Source organism: Erithacus rubecula (genome assembly GCF_903797595.1).
Source record: "Erithacus rubecula genome assembly, chromosome: 1".
Classification (NCBI taxonomy): Eukaryota; Metazoa; Chordata; class Aves; order Passeriformes; family Muscicapidae; genus Erithacus; species Erithacus rubecula.
The window spans coordinates 21,178,191-21,201,967 of NC_136658.1; the positions used below are offsets into that span (position 1 = coordinate 21,178,191).

Consider the following 23,777-nt stretch of genomic DNA (forward strand, 5'->3'; position numbering starts at 1 on the left):
GGACCTATATTAACAAGTTTGACGTAACAGATGGAAGCTTTTTCAGAAAAATGTAAACAGCTGATCTGAGAGCCAGCACTTTCTATAGACAGAACTTACAGTGAAATATAGCACTCTACTGTTTATTCCAAACACATCATGGCATTGTAAGTAGTCCACTTCATGCACTGGAGAAATACAGTTAAATATAAAAGGAACACACATCAAGAAAAGAACATTCTCCTGCAAAATTCTCTGCTTCTGACCTATAAACCCACCCAAAATCAAGAAAATTATTGCCCTCTATAAGCCAGAGCAGATAATTTGAACCAAAGCTCACTGAATCTTCTTGCAGAGCTACTCATTGCTCATTCTCGACATCATCACATTTCTGAATTTTGCTAATTTAAATATTATGCTCATTTTAATATCTGTTAGACTAGACCTTACTGATTTTCTGTAATGTGAGTAGCTTTCTAAACACATACTTGCAAATCTGATCCTCAATAAAAATAAACAAACTGCTTAATAAAGAAGAGAAGCACAAAAAGGCAGGATTTTTTTGTAGAAATGGAGTTTTAACTATTCTTCTTGGGTTACCCTCTTTGTTCTTTAAGTTGTATGATTGTTCTTGCCCGTCTATTTAAAGGACATATTAATAATATAAATGATTACGAATACAGGACCATCTAGTTTCTGAATTTTTCATGTTGTATATTTGCTTTTGCACAATGGAAATTAATAACAATCGCCATATCTGACTGCTGTTGCTTCTTGCACGGTTTTGTGATGCACTAATAAAAGACACTGAAAGTTCAGTGCTCTGGAATGATAACTCTAGTTACCATAATGTTTATCATGGGAAATTACCTAGGGGACAACCCTGCCCAGAATCCTTCATTTAAAATGGGAGAAATTTCAGTTTGTGGAAATAAAGAGCCAGCCTATGATAGCCTTAGCAGCAGTGCTTGTAAGCTGTCCTCTGTTACAAAGGATGAAATATGGAAAACTGCAGATCCTGCATTAATGAAATATGCAACAAATTCCCTGTACCTGAACACGGCTTTGGGGTTTTTTCCCTTGGAAAATAAGAAAATCAAGTTGTTTTAGGCAGCACTTCTAAGTAATTTATAGGGCTATCTTAATAACATGGTTAAATAACTAAGCAACAAGAAAAAGAGATCCATGCTCACAACAGGCAGTGAAAGCAGTGCAGAGCTGCAGGATGGGAACTGCTCAGAAGTAGCAGTAAGGCTTTGTGGTCAGAATCCAACTTGTGTACCCTTTTTTACTAAGATGCTCTTCTCTTCCTGTGAGTCGTAACACACTTTTATAATACTGCTAGTATGCATCAGAGAAGAAATATCCACATTTATTAGGCTTATGACAATGTAAACACCATTAGAAGCGGTTCTGGTATGACAACCCTCATTTTGCACTTCTCCATTTCTAACTTCCTTCATCAATGCTCTCTCACATCCATTTAACACTTCCATTTATTGTCTCAAGGCCGGATTTTCAGTACTTTCTGTTCACCTCCAGCTCTCTGTCTGCAGCTTTGTATGACAAACTGACTCCCCTACTGTCATTTGGGATACTTTAACTAAGCAAAGTCCACATTCAGTTACTTTAAATATTTCTTGAGTATCTATTCACTCTGCTTTAGTGATCTCCAGACATTAGTTAACATTCTTTAAAATCTGATTTTTGCCCCAAGTCCAGCATTTTTATGATATAACCTTTATATACACAAATGTTCCAGTACATGTGTTTAATGTTATCTTGGAGAAATGTACCTATTTTCATTTTGAATCTGATCTAAAACTATGTTGGATGATTGTGCAAAGAGTCAGTATGAAAGCTGCTTAAAGAAATAAAATGGAGCCAGGAACAAGCACAGGACGTTCAGTGGCAAAATCCACTGGATAACATTTGCTTATTCCCTTGGTACTTTTGACTTCATTTATCATATCCTGAGGATTGGAATCCAGAGGCCAACAGGCTGGTGGGTTTGGTCTGGCCTTTTACATGCAGAAAGCAACTAGACATTTCCACTCTGGGTTCAGCTACCCAACTCTTCTTCTAGTCTTGGGAATGGAGATGAAAGCAGGCTGTTTCAATTAGCCTGGCTATAGAGATGATCTGGAGCTGTGAACTAATTGATTTTGAAGACCAAGAGGGACAGCCCCTGCATAATAGAGGCCATGGAATTTCACTCTGTAATTACAGTTAAGTTCAGCTCCAAATCCAATAGAAATCAAACATGACCTTATAAGGCCCATGTCTAATCAAAAGTTGCTCTTTTCCCTAACCCTTAAGTGTAAAATATTCCCTGTTTTCTTTCTATTTCAAAAAACCATCTGGGTCTAAAGTGAACCTGTCTGAAAGATCTTTATTCCTGCATGGACAGGAACAAATTTTCCACTGCTGCATGAAAGGACTAGAACAATGAAAGTATTGGGAAGGCAAGTGGGAGGGAGGAGCAAGGCTCTGCCTTTTTGGCAATACTTACAGAACATTAGTTCGGGTAGGTGGAGTCCTGCTGGGTCTAACCAACTGCTCAGATCCCCTGTAACATTTTAGTGCCCCCCAGCTTTACAGGGTACATCTCGGGACATGGAGAAAATGCTCATATGTACATATATTTTAAAAGACACAAAACTCTAGAGTGCATATCCAAAGCAGATCAATTGCCTTTGCAATATTCTCAAAACAAAATGTTCCACCAGCAGAACTGATAAGAAGAGCCAAAAAATGGAAAACACTTGCTACCAATTTATTGCAGTCACCCATAAACTATTACTAGAACATTATGTATTGGGGTTCAAGCCAGAAAGCTATTAAAGCGGACTGCACTAGAGTCTTTCCACTATGCTACTGAAGCATTAATAAGTCCTTAGAGAACTGTGTTTATGTTGAAAGAATAATCTTATAATCAAATTTTCACACACACAAAAAAATGCAGCTCTTTCTAGAATTACTGTGTGCTTTTGCTTTCTCCCCCACATTGGCTGGTGTCTCCACAAATACCATAATTTTCTGTTTCTGTCTGGCCCAAACCCTGATGTACATACTTTGTGTTCCAAACTGGACAAATTTCAAGATAAATGGTGCTAATTGACAGTGTTCATGGGTGCAGGATGTACCACATCCTTTCCCCTACTGTCTCTGTCTAAGTGTCTTTCACACTCCTTACAGCCATTGTACAAGACAAGAAAGAGTTAAAAGACAACACTTTTACTTAGACACACAAATAATAAACATCCATTGATATTCCATGGGGCTGTGTTTCCATCCCTGTTACAGGAAAATCTCTAATAAATCAGAAACCTCCTTTCCCATTTCAGAGACAGCACAATACCTAGAAAGACAATTATTAACCCAGTGATTTACTGTTTTCACCTCAAGAATTGATATTCCCTTTGAAAAGGTGTGTGCTTTCTTTTCAGCCACTTTCCTCCGATGCACCCAGGTGCAAACCATGTAACAGAGGTGGCCAGGTGGAATTAAGGCAGCCCCTGTATCCCTGGAAACTCCTTAAAACAGTACAACTTGAGTTCAAATGTACTAGGCCATCTCATTCCATATAAGACCTAGGATTCAACTTGAATAAAGTAAGGAAAAGACCTAAAATTCCAAGAAGAGGAACCAGGCTCCTCATATGAATTTATTCATATTCTCCTAAACAACTAGTTAAGAGCTGAAAACTGTGATATTCATTGTTATCATCATCACCACCACCACGATAACCAGATAAACAATTCCAGTTTTTCCACTTGGAGTCCTAGGAAGTCCAGGCCAGGAGAACAGTACTGTGTTATGACAGGTATATGACAATGTAACACCTTTCCTGATTTGCCTCTTCAGCTCCTGGAATATCCTTAAGGTTTGAGAGATGACTGGTAAAGCACTCCTGGCTGCCAACTGGCCTGTAGGCTGCTCTCACTGGGCAGGAAAAGTTAAATTTCCTTGCAAACAGGGATAATCCTTGGCAATAGAATACCATTGTAAGGGCTCTAAATACTAATTTTGCTGTTTTCTGAACTTGTTGGCTAAACGCCCTTAAATTGGATCAGACAGTACTGATATACTTGACAGCAAACAGTCTAATTTGAGAATTAGCAAAAGCTTGCAGCTCTCTCTGATTTCAATGGAAAATGTAGAAACTTAGTATTATTCCTTGATTTGGGCCTTTAGAATAAACTGAATTGGGGGTCAAATGTATCCCTTAGGTAACTTCACTTGATCCCACCTGTTTTACATCTTGATTAATGACTGTAGAATATTTTGCTTGCTCAGGCAGCACATTCACGTGTGGAGCTTTTCTACTTGCTTATGTAATCAGCTAAATTTCAAACAAACTTACAACAAAAATAGTAAGAAATCCTTTCTACCTGCGCTAATTGCACAGGACGCCAGAGAGTGATTCTGCAAGAGATGATCAGGCCACATCTACAACTAAATCTCTCTACATTTTGCCTCTTTGCAGCAGGACTCAGGCTCTGCTGCCATCGTTCAGCTCAAGAGTCCTTTTGATTCTTCAAAGAAAACAGAGCCATGTGCCAGCACAGCAACGTGCTGGAGAGCCATTTTAGGCAAAACCCTTCACATTCTGCTTAAAAAGTCATGTTATGCCAGGAGGGGAACGAAAATACTTAATCACAAAAATCAACACCCCAGAAAGGCTTGGAAAGTGCTCAGATCTCCAGAGGAGATTTCTTCTAGGACCTCTGCAGCAGCTGAGTTATTGCTCCTTCTGCTCCAGCCCCATTAGCCCACATGCTTGCAAAAAGTTGTCCACTGCTTCACTGAAAGCTTTACATTAAGACAGGACTCTGGTGCCCAGGAGAAATGTCCTAGATGTTTTCTATGCTTAAAAGGCAAGATGTGCCTAATATGATTTTTCTGTAAAGAGCAACTGAAGTATGGTATTAATAAAAAATAAAGTATGTTAACTTATGTTAAATCCTTCTCTTTTCTCCAAAAATACACAGCTGAGAAAACCTATCCCAGCAATACTAATGCACAAGCAAGTCCTCTCCATCTGCCAAATATGTAGGTCATTTTAACGAGTGACAGAGACAAAGAGGCCTGATTTTAATTCATGAAATATTCCTGCTAATAGCAAAGTTATTGAGACATCTGTTAAAAGCCTGACCTGTTATAATGGGGGGATATCTAAAATGACTGAAATTTCTATTTAAATTAATGCTACAGTATTTTATTGGGCATTTAAAAGAGGTATTGCTATTAACAAAAACATTATATAAATTAGAAACAGGCCTACAATAATCCTCCAGATAAAATCTGGTCCTGTCTTCTAATACTATGGTATGAGCTTTTATTTGTGCGTGCACTACGTGTATATAACAATATAGCAAATATGTAAAAAAAAATAAAATTAAATCTTAAGAGCCATGGCAGACTAGTTTAAAGTTTGGCACAGAACAGTTGGCAGACATTAGAAAAAAAAGAAAAAAAGTAAATATGTTTCATGGCCTCTATATTATTGAACATTCTTCAAATTCCAGTAATGGAAATGTCAATACCATGGAAATCCTTGAAATGTGGACATAGACAGATAAACGTGACTGGAGCCAAACACCTCCACCCAGAATGAATAGTAGACTTTCAGACAAAGAAAATCTAGGTAATAACAAATTACCCACTCAGTAACAGCAACCAAACAAAGATTTTGCCTTTGGGGTAGTGGTGAAATGGGCAGAGGTGGAAGGACTGCCCTACTCAGGCAAGGCACACACAGGATCTCCCTCCCCCAGCACTTGGAGGAAGGGAGCTGAGCACCAGGGAGCACCCTCTGCCACTGCATGCAGAGCTGGGCCCTGGCTCCTAATGCACACAGCAGCTCCTGGCTTGCGGATTCAACAAAACAGGACCAGTGACTGCCCCTCTTTGTGTTAGGTGGTGTGTGAGAGGATGCATCAGACACTGTGAGTGCCTCAGTCCTGCAGGCTGAACCAGCAGCTCTCTGCTGAACGCTCTTCTGCCTGCTGACTCTCTTTCAAAGGCCAGTGTTAGAATGGGGAGGCTAGATTTTCCCAAGGCACAGAGATATGAGCTAGAATGAGGGGCACAGATCCCAGTTCATTACAGTTCCTGAGAAAACACTCAGAAGAGCCTCCCAATCCCAAACCAAAATGAACATGCAGCAGCCTTTCTTGTCTTTCTCACACACATCCTGGTTTCCTCACAAGATGCTCCACACCTACACAGGTGGATATTGTAGGGCTTTCTACAATTCTGCTCTTGCTGTGGATGCCTTGTGGACTGATGACATACTAAAGCATAGCCAAAAAATATGTGAATGACCAGATACAACTGAGGAACAAATCCTGAAGGAGATGCTTAAAGACTTTGAATCATGGGGCAAGATGAAATATAGCTCCGAAAGTTTACCAGTAGACCACTTACATGCATTTTATATTTAATTCAAGGTTTCATTTTCCTGAATCTAAAAAATACTAGTAGCAGATAAATGTGTTTTAATTAAAAATGCCACTTTGTTTCCAGGAGAGAAAATGCAAAGGTGTAACCTGTTTTAAAAGTGTGGGTCAGCCAACTTAAGCCAAATACCTATGAAAAAAATTCTAGCAGATGCAGAAAACACAAAGTCTAATATACGCTTCTTCACTATTACAAGATATCATGCATCTCACTGCTACATCCACATAAGTTATAGCATAAAGCCATTTGATATACCATCCATGTGAAATCCATTCCTTTTTTATGAAATTAGCTAGACAGAGGTCTGGTTTTAATGTTCCTCCTGAGATGCTCTATGAATGTTCAGAGTTTTATGAGCATGTCTTTATTTTTTCTCCTTCCATGATCAAAATTTTACCACTTTTCTTATTGCTTTTTCCTTCTTCTACTTCCATGTGAGACATCAATGTACAGTGTAAAATACATAAAACAAGGAGGCAAACTGCTTCTCTTGATGGTCTACCAAAAATACATAACATGTTCTTTTCTTCAGCAGTCAGATATAAAAGCATTGCAAACAATTAAGAACAGCAAGGAGGGAAAAGTGATGATTTTAAACTGCCAGTCTCCCCTTAGCAATGAAATGTCCAGTCTTAAGTTCACCATTCTCTGGACTTTAAATACTCCTCTGTACAATTCTAGTATCTTCTCAACTGTATTTTTGAATGAAATATGAGAAGACCTTAAAAAGCAAATTATCAGCAAACAGTGCCTAGACAGGTTACATTCTACTTTGCTAAGATCAAGGGATATTTTCATATTATTTCATTGCTCTGTCTAAATCCATGCTCTTCTGGCACAGACAGTGACTTCAAGAACAATTCTTAAAATCCCTACTTAACTAGGATCAAATAAATGTCACTGAAGAAGCCTAACTGTGCCTTTGCTTGCAGTCATTATGAAAAGAAAATGGAGTAAGAGTCAGATCAGTTCTGAAGCAGCAGTACTATAATACTTCCCATCCTTTCAGCCTCATTCAGGACCTTACTTGAGAGACCTTTCTCTAAGACCATCAATGCAAACAAAAACAAATAAACCTACAAAAAGTGCAATCCTACTGTGCACTTCAGGCCAGTGGCTGTATATTAGAGATACTGAACTTCAGGTGAAATTTCCTATCAGAGAAATGCACTGCCACCTTCTCAGCCCAAGGAATGTTAACAAGCAGAATGGTACTTAAGTAAGTAGATTATTAAAATCATTGAAAACCACTTGGAAAAATAAAAATTTCCCAGCAAGTTTTTGTACTTAATATGGTTAAAACTTACAGAAGTGGAAGATGCTAGTGGTAGAAACCATTATTCAATTTCCAGTGCATGAGCACTTCAGAGCTTGGGTAATAAAATGATTCACAGCTTGTCCATGAAGTCAGGAGGTCCCACATCTGTGAGCAGGTCTGTCTCCCCACACCCTGCACTCAGCTGAATTCACTGCAGTTGTCTACAAATTCCCCTCAAGAAATTTGTGTAAGCCTCATTTTCTCTCTCTTTTAGTAGGTCCTTCTAACATAGTGTTGGAGGAAACAAAAGTCCTTATTCACTAAAATCTTGCTTTTTAAAGAATGTTGACTCTGCTCCTCATGGGCAGCATAGTAGAAGCTGTGATTCTCTATCTTGTTTTAAAATACAGTCATTTTATGAAACTGTTTTCCTTTAATGCTGAAAGCATTGCTTCAGCATTTCCTAGATCAGAGCAGAATCCTCTCCTTGTTTCAGAGACTTTGCTGTCTTATTTAAAAGGAGAACTTGGACATGGCTGGACCCTATTTCATATAAAGTGACTTGATCATAAGGCAGCTGACCATTCTTGGGATTTTTGGTGGAGTTTTTTTGGGGGGTTTGGTTTGATGGTTTTTGTTTGTTTTGGTTTTCTGGGTTTTGGGTTGATTTTTTTTTTTTTTTAAATGAATACTATAAAACCCAGGGAATCACTAATAAGATCTGGAAAAACACTGGGAAAAGAAAAACCCAGCCAGTAAAAACCCCACTGAAACCAAATTCAATCTCCACTAATGGCAATACTACCACATATTACTATTAAATATTAGTTTTTCTGAGGAGAGAACTCTTTCTAAGTGTATTTGCACACATTTGTTTGCAGCTCCTTTTTCTGGCTACCAAGCTTCACTCAAAAGTTATTGAAACTTTAAGGGAAGTAAGTATAATTTTCTTTAAAACATGAAAGGGACTCCAGTGGAAGACAGAACTCCAAACAGTCCTTTAGGTGGCCCAAGGAGACCTTGGGCTTAGCCCAGCTTTCTTTAGCACCCTTGTAAACACAGGGGGATTGAAGCAGAGGGAAGGTGGTAGGAGCAGCTGGGGACCAGCTGCCATAACAAACCATCACCAGAATTATTAGGCATCTCAGAAGCACCACAATGGTTTATACAGGGCCCAATGCTACTAAAGCTAAATCAGAAGTTTTCACTTCTGCAATGAAAGCTGGAATGAGGCCTTGCTTCCAAACCCAGAAATTGCAGAGCTAACCCTTCACCAACTTAGGATGACTGCACAAGTGGACTTCCACCAGATCTAATTTTTTCACCGTACATTCATTTCAGAGGGATATAGCAGAACAAATCAGAGATCAAGTTTTCTGATTTAGTCTTTAAACAATACAGTTGAAATCTCAATTTCTTTTTGGCTTCTTGAAAATAAAAGCCTTGGGATGCAAAGGGTAGGTAGAGAAAATCAAGCATGTACACTTTACATTCCTGGTTTGTCTCGCACCTTGAGGGATAATGACAAAGCAGGACCGGGGGCTCCTTACTTTCCCAGTAAAATGCATCCTACTGTGACTTTTGCAGTCACAGCTGGCAAAAAGCTTTCTGATATCCAGTATTTTTATTTCATAAAAGATAAGTAAGATAAGTAAGAGAGTAAGTTTCAGTTTTCCCTCTTCTTTAGCAGGCATAGCTTCCAAGAACAATGCCTGTCCATATCCCGAACTTGCCCTCTAGGTGTCACCTGGGCAGGAAATTCCTGTTCTCAATCTCCATCAGTTCCCTTTCACAGTAAGTTTACGGTGCATTTTCACTCATGAAGGTGTATGCTTGAAAGGGATTCTGTAAAGGTGCCAAACAGACCTCTGAAGTACAAATCTTTGTAGAGGTTAGAACTTTTCTGAAGTTCCACAACACAAACAAGGCTGTGTTTTAACATATAAGCACAGAAACCTCACTTTAAAGCAGATGAAACTTAAGATGTTTTTTTCTTCTCTTTGAGTGAGAGAACTGTATAAAAGATTTCCTAAGTGGCTGTGATAGATCTCTCCACACTGGCTTGGCACATGCTGTATGCACTAATAGCTTGTCATGAAAGGATGATCAATGCTCTGGAGCACCAGCCATAGGCTGTGGAGCATCAGGTTCACCCAGAGGCTCTGCACAAATGCTGTGGCAAGTGGCAACCTCATCATGCTTAAATTTGTCATCTAAGAAATGAAAATAACAGCTCTGCCTCCCCATTAGCGTAGCACAGCCAGCCATGTTGGAGTTCTGTTAGAAAACACCAGGGTAAGAGGGGCATCACTCCCTGTTACTGGAGACTGAACATTATTTGCTTTCAGCCTAGCTGGTAGGGCTTTCCATGCTGAAAGCCAAAGGTGGGTTAGGATTAAATTTATGGTGTATTGGACAAAACCTACAGGACACATGCACAGAAGCTACTTTTCTCATCTGTGCCTCTCTCTCACTTTGAGAGAAATGCAGTGAAGTAAATGAAGTAAACTATAGTTTCAGTGCCACAAAAGTTGTGATACCGTTGAATATTAAGCTAGTCATAAAGCAGGCATTTTAATAGTTTCTGAAAGTAGAAGAGGCTTTTAGGGAATGGAATGCAAAGAGAAAACACAGGATGCTGGAAGGCAGTATGGATAAAAAAGATTGAAAAGATTTAACCTGAAAAATTTCTTCATTTATTTTCTTATTTGCACTTTGAACTCTCATGTTCAACTAAAACTTTCCAGAAGTTTAAAATGAGAAAGAAACTTAAACACTTCTGGGCTACAGCCTTAACTCAAAGCTTTTGTCCTTTCCACTTGTTTTCCAACACCATTACCTTAACCCATTTACCTTAAAAAAACCCACTTAATCCATTAAAATTAAAATTAAACTGGAGTTTAATTTACACAGAAAAAAAAAATTATATATTTCTCTGAATATCAGACATTCCTATTTCCAAACTCTAGACCAAAATTTGAAGTTAGACCTTAATGTGGGCTTAATGTAGACTCAAAGCTAGCTGGTTTTGGTTAAAAGCAAGTACAATGAAATGTAAGAAATTAGGAAAAGTTACATGAGAGAAACCACTGGGGGTTGGATTGTGTTGGATTTCTCTTCATGTTTATTAAACATTTCCCAAGAAAGAAAACATTTTTACCACTAAATGACTTCCACAGGAACCCACTGAAGAACATTCCAACTAGTCTAAGAAATAGCAATATGTCAAAGAGGAAAGAAAGCAACTGTGTTCACAGGATCAGTCCAATTCTCTTTTCTCTTTCCCAGGCAAGACAAGCAGCCCAAACACAGATGAACAGGAGGGATGCATATGGGCCAGCACAGAAACCTCACATTTCAGCTACAACTCATTTTCAAAAGAGACTTTGGATATTTCTGATCCCAAGACAAATCAAGCCCCCCCCCAAAAAATTGCAGAGGGCACTCAGACAGACAGACAGATGATCACTACTGAAAATGGATTGTAAGAACTTCAGGCATGATTGAATCTACTATTGAAATACTGAGCTGACATTTGAAAAAGAAAAAATAAATGTGTACAAATGGAGACCAATTCTAGAGCAAAGCTTTTGTGAAAAAAAATTTAAGAAGTTTCAAGGTGGTTTTCATACAGGATAGGCAAATATAAGTAAGTAAGAACCAATGAGAAAACCCTTTCAAATACAAACATCAACTACCTAGCATATAATTTTATTCTTTTGGGACTACTGAAAAATCCTCCACTTACTGAAGTGATAATAGTACTGAGCTTCCAATTTCAACTGACCATTGTCATGCCATCCTCAATTTATCTCTCACATAGAAACCAGTTTCCAGTAAAGAATCTCTACAAAAATACTGCATTGAGTACTGCGGTCTTAAAATTCTGAGGGTGCCAGCAAACTCTAAGATTGACAAAGCTGTGATCAACACTGGCAAAGCAAGTTGGAAGACAAAGTTCAGCTCCTGTCCCAAACATAACTCTGCAGGAAAAAGAAAATATTAACTAACCACAAGTAGAAGTTTCAAGTCTTTTGATCCGAAGTCATTATTCTGTATTTAATTCTGGTTCATGTAATCCCTTCTTCCCTCCACACCCCAATTTCAAATTCGTTTTTTTACTCTGGAAAATGGAGTTTAAGTGTAGTTATCTGTTATTTTTGCTGATCAATACCATCTGTGGCAAAAGACTAGGGAGTTATACTGGACAGATTAGACACTGAAAAGCTTTTAAAATTACCAAGAAATCAAGTGCAACATACAGTTCTGTTGACTGGTCTGGATTAACTCCCAAAATTGGCTGATAGAAAGATGTGAGAATCTTTCCCAAAAGTTAAAACCTGTAGCTAATAAAACCAGCTGTAATATGAAAAATTAGGTCCTTCTCTCTTTAAATCACAACCATAGAGGCACTGAAGTAAATCCCTTAATCTCTTTTTAAGTAGCTATTTTATCCCAACTTCCTCTGTGGTTTATACCCTCAAAGCATCTACACCACAACTCAAGAACAGCCTACACAAGGAGCTCCAAGTTTATTTTCTTCAAAAAGCATCTAAAATAAAAATCTAAAATAATAATTAAGAAGAAAAAACTTACGAAACCCACTACCAAAATGAAACACAAAAAAACCCCAAACCCAGAACAAAATAAAAAAGGCTGAGCAATAGACCACAAAACCACAAGAACCACCAACCTGAGTTCAGCCTTCCTGATCCTTTAACCCCTTTTCCAATACCATGCATCAAAAAAGAAACATTCATAACTCTTAAAGCCACATTATATATCCACTGAGGTGTGCAAATGATTAAAATACTATATAAATCATTATTCTCTTTTCACCCTTGTAACCAATTTATGGATAGGAAAAGTGGAACAGCAATTTTAAGGCCTCAAGTTTGTATTCATGGGCAAGTTTTCTGCTTTCTTCACCACAGTATTCAACAGGAAGACTCAAGGAGATCTGTCAAGATTCAGTGCATGGCAGCCAAATTAACTTGCTCAGGATTTCCAGCAAGCCAAGGATGGACTGAGATGCAGACCCAGAATCTATATCTCTTAATCTTGCTAAAAACAGAACAGTTGATGAAAAACCTTAGTAAAACATTTCAGAGGAAAGATTCATTAATGTTTTAAATGTTATGACATTGTTTCTCAGGGAAAACCAGAAAAGTGTATTTCAGATGTTGGACCATGCCTTCCCCATGCAACAGTAACACCAAAGAGTCATAAATCTATGCCTTACTCACTAAACAACAGCATAAAAAGGTGCTGGATTATGAAGGTGAAAGTGGTCCTTTAGACAGTCTTCAGTCTACTGGTGACACACAAACTTCACCAGGAAGGCAGGTGCCATTACCTACACACTACAGATGGGAAATCCCAGGCAGAACAGCTGGGTACCAGGCCTGAGAGCACAGGAAAAGTCCTATCAGTATCCAGGGGAGCAGACCTGAGACTCACATTCACATCGTGCCTCTCAAACCGCACACTAGACCAGTCTCCATCTGATAACACGTCACTCCTACCCTTCAGTTTCATGGAGAGTAACACTGCAGATGTTGATAGTTTGTGGGATCTCGATGATCCCATTGGCCCAGCAAAGGAAACACCAGTGTAGCTAGCAGTAAAGGTTACAGACTGAAGTGTAGGCTCACCAGATTTTAAGGAACACACCAGAGGCAGATGGTTATATAGTTATGAAAGGGGAGCATTGTAAACTAAAACCACATTCTACAAACTCCTTCCTTGTTTCGACATATGCACCCTGACTATTTATTAAAAACATCACACATCTTTACATTTCATCATCTGCATCAGCTCTGAAATATTTTGAGTTTGTTTTTGCTTAAATAAAAATAAACAGGAATCTTCGCACCTGGTGTTCAAATTTAAAGTCACAAAACAGATATAGAACAACTCATGAACTGAGAAAGGGACACTGGATATTTGAATTATATGTTCCCATAACATTGCATTCCTTTGATTAATGCATTTCTTTGAACTCCTCTGTCCTAAGTGCACAGGATATATGAGCATATCAACACTTTAATGACAACTCAAATCACCCACTTTCCATTGGAGCAGATTGACATGTCATGGAGAGTGTGATTAGGAGGTCATCAGAGTACACAAAGCACCAGATCAAAGCTCAAAAGCAAGACATATTTGCTCCTTGGGTTATTAAAAAAATAAGCAGAGTAAAAAAAGCTCCATTGTAGTTGAAAAATATGAGGTTTAATATATTGTTGAAAAGCCTTCTGTGCAAGGCTGTTTGGAAATTTTTTAAGCCAACAATATGGTGTCTTTTGATAGTGAAAATATGCATTTATTATAATGTGGCTTCTACTTAGGCTGGCATCAGGTTGACAGGCCAGCACCACTTGTTGCTGAACCAAACTCTTGAAAAAGAAAACAAGGGGTGTGGGGGTGGGAGGGGAGGAAGGGGGATGTAAGCAGAAGGATGAACGTTTTCCTAAGTCTGAGATCTTTTTGATTCTGCCTGTAGATCAAACTGCTCATTATGTTACAAAACAGAAGATAATTCTTTGGATCACCATGTTTCTCCCAGCTCCAGCCCATTAGGATCCAGCATCTGCTTTTTTACATACAGGAATCTGAGTCTGCCAGTTTGCTATCCTTTCTGAGAAAATCCATCAGAAAGAAGGGAAGCTATCATCATATCCCACTGATGTCCAGGAAATGCCAGCCTAGCAGCTGTCACAACAAAGGAACTTCAAAGTCACAGCAAAAAAACTAACAATTGCCCTTACTAACACTGTATCATTAATGAAAAACTTTGTAAGAACAAGAATCAGCTTAAGAAGGAAAAAGAAAATTTAAAAAAAAAAAAAAAAAAAAAAGAAAAAAAAAAAGAAGAAAAGAAAAAAAGGAGAAAGAAAGAAAAAAGAAAAGAAAAGAAAGAAAGAAAAGAAAAAAAAGAAAAGAAAAAAAAGAAAAGAAAGAAAAGAAAGAAAAAAAGAAAAGAAAAAGAAAAGAAAAAGAAAAGGGATGCATAGGGTTATTTGGTTGTTTAATTTTCCACCCCTTTATGAAGGAGAGATTCTAAACGCCCACATTCTTCATAATGTCCTTGATTACATTCTTTAAGAAAGTTATCATTCATGCCACCTCTAACCATATGTCTTCTTATTGAAAATTTTCAAGGAAAAATGCTTCCATCATGGCCTTGGTGCAAGAACTCAAGGATGTGCCTTTCTCATGAGTTCAGAAAATATTAAAACCCCTTGTCTCCTTGGAGGAAGTAAACAGACGTCTGCCAAACACTTAGGTTTACATAATATTTCTTCTTCCTTATTTATTGAAAAAAAGTCTTTTTAGAAAGCACTTCATATTTTGAGAACACCGGATTTTTTTTTCTTTTTTTTAGTACTTTTTGGCGAAGTATGTTTTTGATTATTAAAAGATAATCTCTATTCTAAATTGCATCTGACTCACATAACCTCCATACTTTAGAAACCACAATAAAAGTGCCATATATTAGCTATAAATGAATAGAGAATGAGTCAGTGAATAGTTAAGGACATTCCATGAAAATGCATGAACTACATACTAAGTTTTTAGAAAAATATTTATTTAACTTTTAGAATTAACAGTATAGATTAGCTGGAATGAAGAAAATACTGGGGTTTTTTAAATCCCAGTTGTAATGTCATTTATTTTCCTTATGTCTTTTTGTCTACTGTACAAAGAAACCTGTAGTGAAGTGACAGAAACAGTAATGTTTTCAGAGAAAAAATAGTCACAGCTTCTACATACCAAAGGATTTATGTAATTAAGGGGGTTTTTAACTCTTTCACTGGGAATAGCTCACTTTTTGGCCTTTGCAAGGCCATCTTACAGTATCAACTTATAGAAATTACTTTAGGGAAATCGCATGTTTTTTTCTAGCTACTGAGTTCAAGTGGGCTTAAGTTCAGTGCTTTGAGTATTAAAGAAAAAGAGACCAAAAAACAGATACTTCTACTTTTCAAGGCTTGTATTCCCACCAATATCTTAATACAGAATATATAAAGAAGTTAATCAAATACAATTTTACCTGCACCGTCATTTTTGCAGATCCAAACACTGGGGAGTCACAACCCTTCTGCATGCATCCCAGATCCAGTAGGCAGGGTATAAATAACTACATAAAAATCCTAAGTAGAGGACATGAGACAAACAGAATTCTTCCAGCACAGGATTATGGTTATAAAGAGAGTCATAACAACTCCCATTCTATCAAACCCATAGCTACTGTCTGAAAAACAAGTTTCTCAAGATCAAAACATTTACTACAGATGAACCCAAGACAAAGGTTCTTCATTCCAACTTAAAAGCAACAAAAGCTGGCTGGACCATAATCTGAGAAAGAACTCTAAACATGATGTGGAAACATATCCAGGATAGGGCCTTAACTATCCTGACAGATATAATTCACTCCCAGAAAAAACATTAACCACATAGGTGCTGAGCATGCTGGAGCACAAAGCTAGGGAAAAACAACAAGCCCCTCATGGTAAGTAAGGAAATGCTTAGTGGCACAAACCCTAAGGCATGAAATATTCTTTCCTACTGCCTTTCTTGATTTAGGCTGCACTGAGTGTTTGGATGGAGAATGCTGATTGAGTTCCTACAAAATGTCTGGCCACATCTTGGCTATCCCCCTGGAATGGACAAGTAGGCAGCCGGGGACACCCCAAAAATAACAGAAGATAACATTATTGATTAGGTATTAATCTAATACTGAAACATTGGGACTGAAGAGAAGAGGCTCTTGTAGCCAGTATTCTGCAGACATAAATTAAAGTCATGCAGAGTTCCTGGGACAAACCAGGTGTTAACCCCAAAGCCCATGCTGGTGGAATCACACCTTTTTTCAACTCCTGCTTATCTGTCACTACCACACAGGGCAAGTTCAGGGTTCAAAAGACAGTCCACCCACCTATACCTTTGGATTCCAGCAATATTAAGCAAGTGTCTCTGCCAAACGACAGCTTGGGACACCAGCCCTTTGAGCCGAGCAACCAAATAAAGAACCCCAGGCAGGCTACTAGTAACAAATATTAAATCAGCAGCTCTTTTCTAAATATGATAAAGTAAAGATTTCCTCAAATGACACTGGTGTGGGAGATCCTAAACTCCTTCCTACTTAATCTCCATAGGAAAAAAAAAAAAAAAGTTGCTCAACCAATCAACTCCCACAAATCTTTTCACCTCTTCTCTGATGGAGATGTACCCTCCCCTGATACCTCTGCCAATAAAATGAGAAGGAGGAGTGAAACTTAATGAGATATAAAAATATAACCAGATTCCTTTTTGTATCATTTGCTTGTTTTATTTTTGGACTGTTTACCCACTGAGGTGACATGATCTGTAGCAACACAGCATAACCCCAAAACCCAGCACCCTTCTTGGCAACACTTGCTCTGGTGCATCCAGACTAAAGTTAAACAACGGCTGATGGTGCAGAAGCAGATCATCCACACTTGGAAAATGAAACAACTGACAGAAGGATAAAATAATTCTTACTCTTAAGATGTTAGACTGTAGGTGGCCACATGTGACAGATAGCTAAGGATGGAAAGGCTCTTCCCTAGAGTGTGACTGGAGGAGACAGGCTAGTGTTTTGGGCAGATATGAGTTCTAGTGAATCTAAGGGAAACAGCAACTGCTTTCCATCATGTAACTTTTTCAAAGACATTTTTCAATAGCAGAAGTACTAAATAGGTCACAGCAACACTTTACGTGCTGTCAGCAAAGACTGCAGTGGTTTTCTGGAACAAATCTCTTTGGTAATTGAAAATGGCCCATCCCTTCCGCCTTCCCTCAACAGCCTTCCTTTGTAGCCTCCGTCTTACCAACCAGTCTCCTGTTTTGCTCTACCAGGTGCTTTTATGAAATCAAAATCCCCAGTTTAGCATACTAGAGGACATTTCAAAACATATCTGACTCACCTGGTGCAATCTCCCCCTCCACTTCCAGCAGTTTAAAGTTTAAAACTCACGGAAGTTTGGCATGCTCCCAGATTTCTATCTGGAGTACTATAAAGAACGGCATTTGGTTTGCTTTCTCCAGTACACACCTGTGAAGTAGGACCTCCTTATATTCAGCCACTCCAGAAGCAAAATATTACAGCAACCTGATATCACACAAGCTGAAGGGCCTATTCCCAGAAGTTTGCTCAGAGTTGTCCAGTGAATTCAAAGCCACAAACACAAACCCATTCCATGCACAGAAAACCCTTTAACAGAGCTATTGCTTCCCAGTGAAATACAGTATGCATGCAATGATGGGTACTGCTCTGAAGTTGGAAGCAAGCACTATTTATACTGCAACAGAGAGCAAGTTTGGTCTTAACAGGAGGGATGCCAGCTTCCCAAGCTGGCATGCAGGATGGTTTTGCACACAGGCAAATAAAAATGAGGAACAGAGGGCAGAGGAGGGAGCAAGAACTGTAGTCCTCGCTCCTTCTGTCTGTATCTGTTACAAGTGCACAACCAGCTGTAAACAGTAAAGAAGTCCCTATTTAGCAAAAATGCCATCCCAATTATACAGCGGTCATGACAGTTTAATATTTTTAGACTTAAATTAGTCCACTACAATCCACTAGAACCTCCTAACTAAACTAAACATACAGTGTAAATTCGCAGCCTTTATCAGAATGAGTAAGTATGTGTTGATGACTCTTGAGTTGCAGGGAAAAGTCTACAAAAAACATTTTTTAATGTGATTGCACCAACTTACAGAGATGAAAGAAGAGGATAAAAGGAAAAAGAAAACACCTAACATGTCATGTTAATCCTTTGCCAGGATATTCCAAAATGCTATTCTTCATTACATTTCCTTTAGTCTTCTGCATATATTCTGTTAGTGACAGCTTGATTCTGCCTACGCTTATCAAATGGACAGGTGCATGTACAGCCATATGATGGAAAAAGGGCCTCTCCAGAAGAACAGCAGCTGAGGGCAGCTTGCTGCCACCAGAATGAACCCTCCATGCTGCAGCTCATCCTGCAGAAGCTCTTGGGAAAGCCCAGCTTAGGACACAGGTGACCCTGCCTGCCCAGAGTCCAATAGCCACCAACGAAGCACCACTTGGTCTGGGCAGCTCTTGGAAACGTGGCACCAGATTGGAGAGCTTTTGTGTGCTCCTGTGTGTGATCTCTGGGCTATGTAAGAGTGTAGGCTTTTTACCACCTTCATGCAGAATACACTCCAGGACTTCAGCTCATGCAAGTCTCAGGAAGTTTTTTATGATTCATGCTGAAATTTTTCCTTGCTGAGTTGTACCCCTTTGAAAATCTTAAAATAATTCCTTTTTTGTCTTAATATTTTACACCCTTCAAATACTTGTAGATTGTTATCATATGTCTTAGTCATCATTTAGTCCAAACTGTACATATTAAAATCTTGTAATCTTTGCTCATATTTCAATCTCTTCAGCCTCTTAACTTCTGTTGCTCCTCTCTGAGTTTTCCACTGAATTCTTGACAAGTTTTTGGCAACAGGGTGGCCAGAATAATAGTGTCATGGACACCTTACGGCTTTACAGAGATGAAGAGGGAAACTTGTGCAACACCAAAATGACATTAGCTCTTCCCCAAAAATCAACAAATATGTCTAATGTTGTTCAGGATCACTTATTTTTAGTGGCTGCATCATGAAATACTCTGAAAAACAAGTACAAATATCCACCTAAAAATACTAACTTGGAGACAAGAGCTTAGTATACTCAAACCTGTATTTAATTAGTCTTCATGTCATTCCTGAGGAAGGTGACACAGAACAGTATTTACCTGCAATACTAAAGTGCAAATGGCTGAAGGGAAGTCTCAAAAGACAGGACCCACAGAAATGGGACCACACAGACACTAAGAATCCAAACAGTTTCTTCACCACAAACCAAACTAAGGAGCAAACTACAATCAAAGAGGTAAGGAGACAAAGCAACATTTCTGAAAGGAAATATTTAAAAATAGATACAACTCTTCCAAACTCTGGAAAATTAAAGCATACAAAATCTCTATAAAATAAAAGAAAGCATGGTAGCTTTCTGTGTTGTATATTGGGACTGTAGAAATATTCTTCAGGTAAATCTGATCAGGCATGGCACCAAAATGCATATAATCTAACTATTATCTTCCTGAAAGTTAGATATCTAACTGAAGCCACCATAATCATCTCCAGAGAACCACTAATCCCATCCTAAAACTGTAATATATTTAGGATGAATAGCTCTCTAGAGGTATTTCTCCTCCTCTCCACTGATAACAGAGGGAGACTAAATAGCTGTCTCAACTGCATTTTCCTTGAAGATGACTAAAATTAAGTAACCTGTACCCAAACATAATTTATAGCAGTTGGTCTCTAAAGGAATTAACATAAGCAATCAGGTTGTGCATACTTTAAATATTATCTTCTCTGGAATTTTCCAATTATTAGGTATTAAAAAGCAAGCAACCAACTAACCAACAAAATGAAACAAAGAAAAAACAAAAAAAAAAAAACCAAAAAAACCCAAAAACCCCAAAAAACAAACAAACAAAAACAACAACAACAACAAAACTGGAAAAACCTGAAAAGCTCACACATTCATATTCAGATGTCCTTCCAACTTTCCAAGTGCTAAATTAAGGACTACTGAATATCTGTTTGCATGGAAGATACCCCCTCCATACAAGCCTCTGAACATTTGTAGCAACATGACATGTTTAGGATGAGAGAAATCTGTCACTGCCTTTAAGGTAGGGTTCAAATGGTCTGAAGTGGCTATGAAGTGACTAAAGTTTGTAAAAGAGCATTCAACCTTCATCTGGTTCACAACAGGCTGAAACAGAAAATGAGCACAAACGAAGTTACTCAAACAAGAAGACTCACACAAAGCTGGGACAGAAATCAGGAAAACAAGTTTAGTTTTAGAGGACAATTATAGGAAACCATATGGTTGCAATAGCACTGATCTGCAAAACCTCTAAAAACTTCCAGAAAATTATGTTTGAGGAAAAGTGAGAGAAGAAAAGTGACTCAATTAAGACATAGCTGACATGAGAAAACACAAATACTTGCCACAAGGAATGTGCAAGCTAAGAGAAAGGAAATAATTTTAAAGAAGAAAAGAAGGAAGGGATTTACAAAGAAAATGGAAACCAGAAATACTAGAAAAGAAATGTGATATATTGATAATAGAAACCACTTTTAGGTCAGTAAATCCAGATTACAAAGGAATTAAGTGGCTTTTAAGTGAGGCCAGGGTACTCTCCTGAACATTCCAATTCAGGGAGGTGACTCAGCGAGAAACTACAACAAAGAGCGCATAAGGAATATAAAACAAAAAAATCTACCATAAAAACACCTGAAGGCTATCAAGGCTCAAAAGTGACTACCATTTTTCTAGAAGCAAGGCTGAAGGAATCAGTGTTCCTCATTGTCCATTGTCCTCATAGCAGAGGCAGGGATCAGGCAAGGACACAAAGACTAGAGATAACTGCATCACACATGGATACAGCTGGCACCTCTAACAAGATATTTTACTTATCTGACCATGGGAAATGTGGTTAAGGGCAAGAGGACATTCACCTCTCACAAATGGAGGAGAATGCCTGGGCACTAACTTGCCAACCTACTTTTAGGTCTTTTACAAGGACTAAAAGTGGCAGGTGGGAAAAAAAATCTAACAGCTAAGTCTAAACAACAATTTATAATGAAACATAACAACAACAACAATAACATGATATAGTAATAACAAAAGCACAGGCTATCCTAATAAAGAGGAAAGAAAGAGAATAACAGGGTTTTAACATCACTAAAGTATGAGCTCTTTACTGCTACCAAGACAGGAAGAAAGTCCTGAAGCAAACAGAGTATCAGAATATCTAAGTATAAAAATTACACAAACATGTAGGGACAAAATCATAATGGTCCAAAGCACAAAATTAATAAGGAATGTCAAGAAGAGCAAGAATCCATTCTATTAGCACATTTAGGTAGATGAGGAAAAATGTGGCTCTGTAATCAATGTAGAGGAAGTTCAACTGACAGATGATGTGAGTAGGCTGAAACGCTTAACACCTTTTTTTACCACCATTCATTCAAAATTTCAAGTGCAGAGACACAGATAATTCTTCTCTAACTTAGTACCCACAAAGAGAGGTATGGTCTTACTCCAGAACAAATGGCAAACAAATTAGAGAGTACTAAGCTAAGTTAAATATTTTTCAAGTCATTTGTATATGAATTCATCCTGGTCTCCTTAAAGAATTTACTGAAGTAGACTTTGTGACTTTGTAAAAGACAACAAAAGACTCAAAGAATAAATTTAGCACCTACTATGCAAAAAGAGAGGAGGGGGAAAAAAGGAGAATTGGGAAATTCCAAACCACAGAATATAAGTTTAATTCCCAGAAAAACTAGTGAACAATGAATCAAACCAGCTTTTAAGCACCTAAGTATAAAAGATGAGTAACACTCAACACTGATTTAAGAACAAATCATGCCAAAACAGCCTAATTTCCTTCTCAAGAGGAAAAGAAACATCATAGAAAGCAAATGTCATGTACCTTGATTTTATTTTGGCCTTTGACATCTTATATATTTTTATATGCAAGCTATGAGCAAAACAAGCATATGCATGATATCACACAGATGCAAATCTATTTTGGATAAGGCACCCATGCAGTAATTATCAAAATACATGAATGCATCAGTTGGGTTTCTGCCTTAAGTTTTGTTCTACTTGATGTTTTTATTAATAACCTAGATGATGGAATAGAAAACATTTTTATTAAACCTGTAGAAAAAATGAACCTAGGAGGGCAATGAGTGGCTGAATAAAATTCAAAATTACCTTGGCAAATAAAAGAAACCTCAAGTGGCATTGGATGAGATGCAACAGAGCTACAGGTAATTTACCTGGGAAGGAATTATTAATGACATTAATACAAAATGGTGATAACCGAATAGGCTGCAGTTTTTCAGAAAAGTATCTAGAATTCCTGTGAATTATAAGCTTCATACACATTAGCAATATTTGACAAACAAGGAGTAAAACATCTTTTTAAGGTTTCTAAATAGAGATGTGTAGCTCCAAGAACAGAGGAAGTAATCTTTCAGCTTTATTCAATTTGGGCAAGTTTCAGGATTTAAGAAGACAAATTATGGGTTGTGCTGTCAAAGTTGATGTGAAGCATCCACCAAAAAAACCCCTGTGTTAGAAACTAACAGAAAGTCTTCAGAACAGAATCCAATACCTACTAGACCTTTCCACTAGCCTGATGCCAGCAACAAGTCTCACCAAAGCAGCAGCAGAAAATTAAAATAAAAGAACTGGTCATCTGCTATCAGGGAAAGAAAAATTAGTAAAAGATATGAAACTCCTTGAAAGCAGCAACAAAGGTAGAATGCTGGAAATTAACTGCACCAGGGCACAGTATTTTGGTTTTTTAACAAAAACTTGATGAATTTCTTAACATATTCATCATGACTGTACTACTTCACTAAGAGAGCAGAAAATCTAATAAGGAGGCCCCAACTCCATTTACTTTCAATGTTTTCAAACTCTTCCAAAAGCAATGATGTTTCTTGGTACCAACACACTGGCAATGACATCTCCCAGTTCTGTGATGAACCCCAAATGTACACAGGTGGAGACATGTCTGTACTGTTCCTTCTTCCCCTTCAGAACAGACCTCTCCACTGTGTCATCTTCCCATCCTTCTAGTGCAGATTCTTCTAACACCAGCTATTTACACAAATCACTGTCCACGCCCTTCTGCCATGGCTAATCCCATGGCACTGGTCCCTGCTTCAGTCCCTCCTGCCTTCCTCACCCCCTCAAAACCCCTTTCTCTTACCCCATCCCACCCCCTGCTCTGCTCCCCATTGTCTTGGGTCTCCTCCCCTGTCTTGAGGAGAAGCTGCAGATCCTGCCAGGGTCGGTGTTTTGGCAGCAGCTGCTGGGGTGGAGCAGGCTGGGTTACCACCACCAGGAGAACCAAGTTACCACCTGCCACGTTACTTGCCTGAAGCACTTTTCAGATGTTTGGGGCAAATACCTGAGGAAGAATGTTTATCATGAGGT

General features: G+C 38.3%; 1 protein-coding gene and 1 long non-coding RNA gene across 33 annotated transcripts in view; one reads left to right on the forward strand and one right to left on the reverse strand.

Moving 5' to 3' along the window:
- Positions 1-23,777, reverse strand: part of ZBTB20 (zinc finger and BTB domain containing 20) — a 472,123-nt gene that overhangs the window by 399,510 nt on the left and 48,836 nt on the right. The window lies entirely within an intron of this gene.
- On the forward strand, positions 9,711-11,122 carry LOC306810154. Of its 2 annotated transcripts, none has more exons than XR_013776398.1 (2): positions 9,711-10,086; positions 10,991-11,122. It is a non-coding gene; the product is annotated as an uncharacterized lncRNA (long non-coding RNA). The 2 variants fall into 2 exon arrangements; XR_013776399.1 differs by having other exon boundaries at positions 9,711-9,997.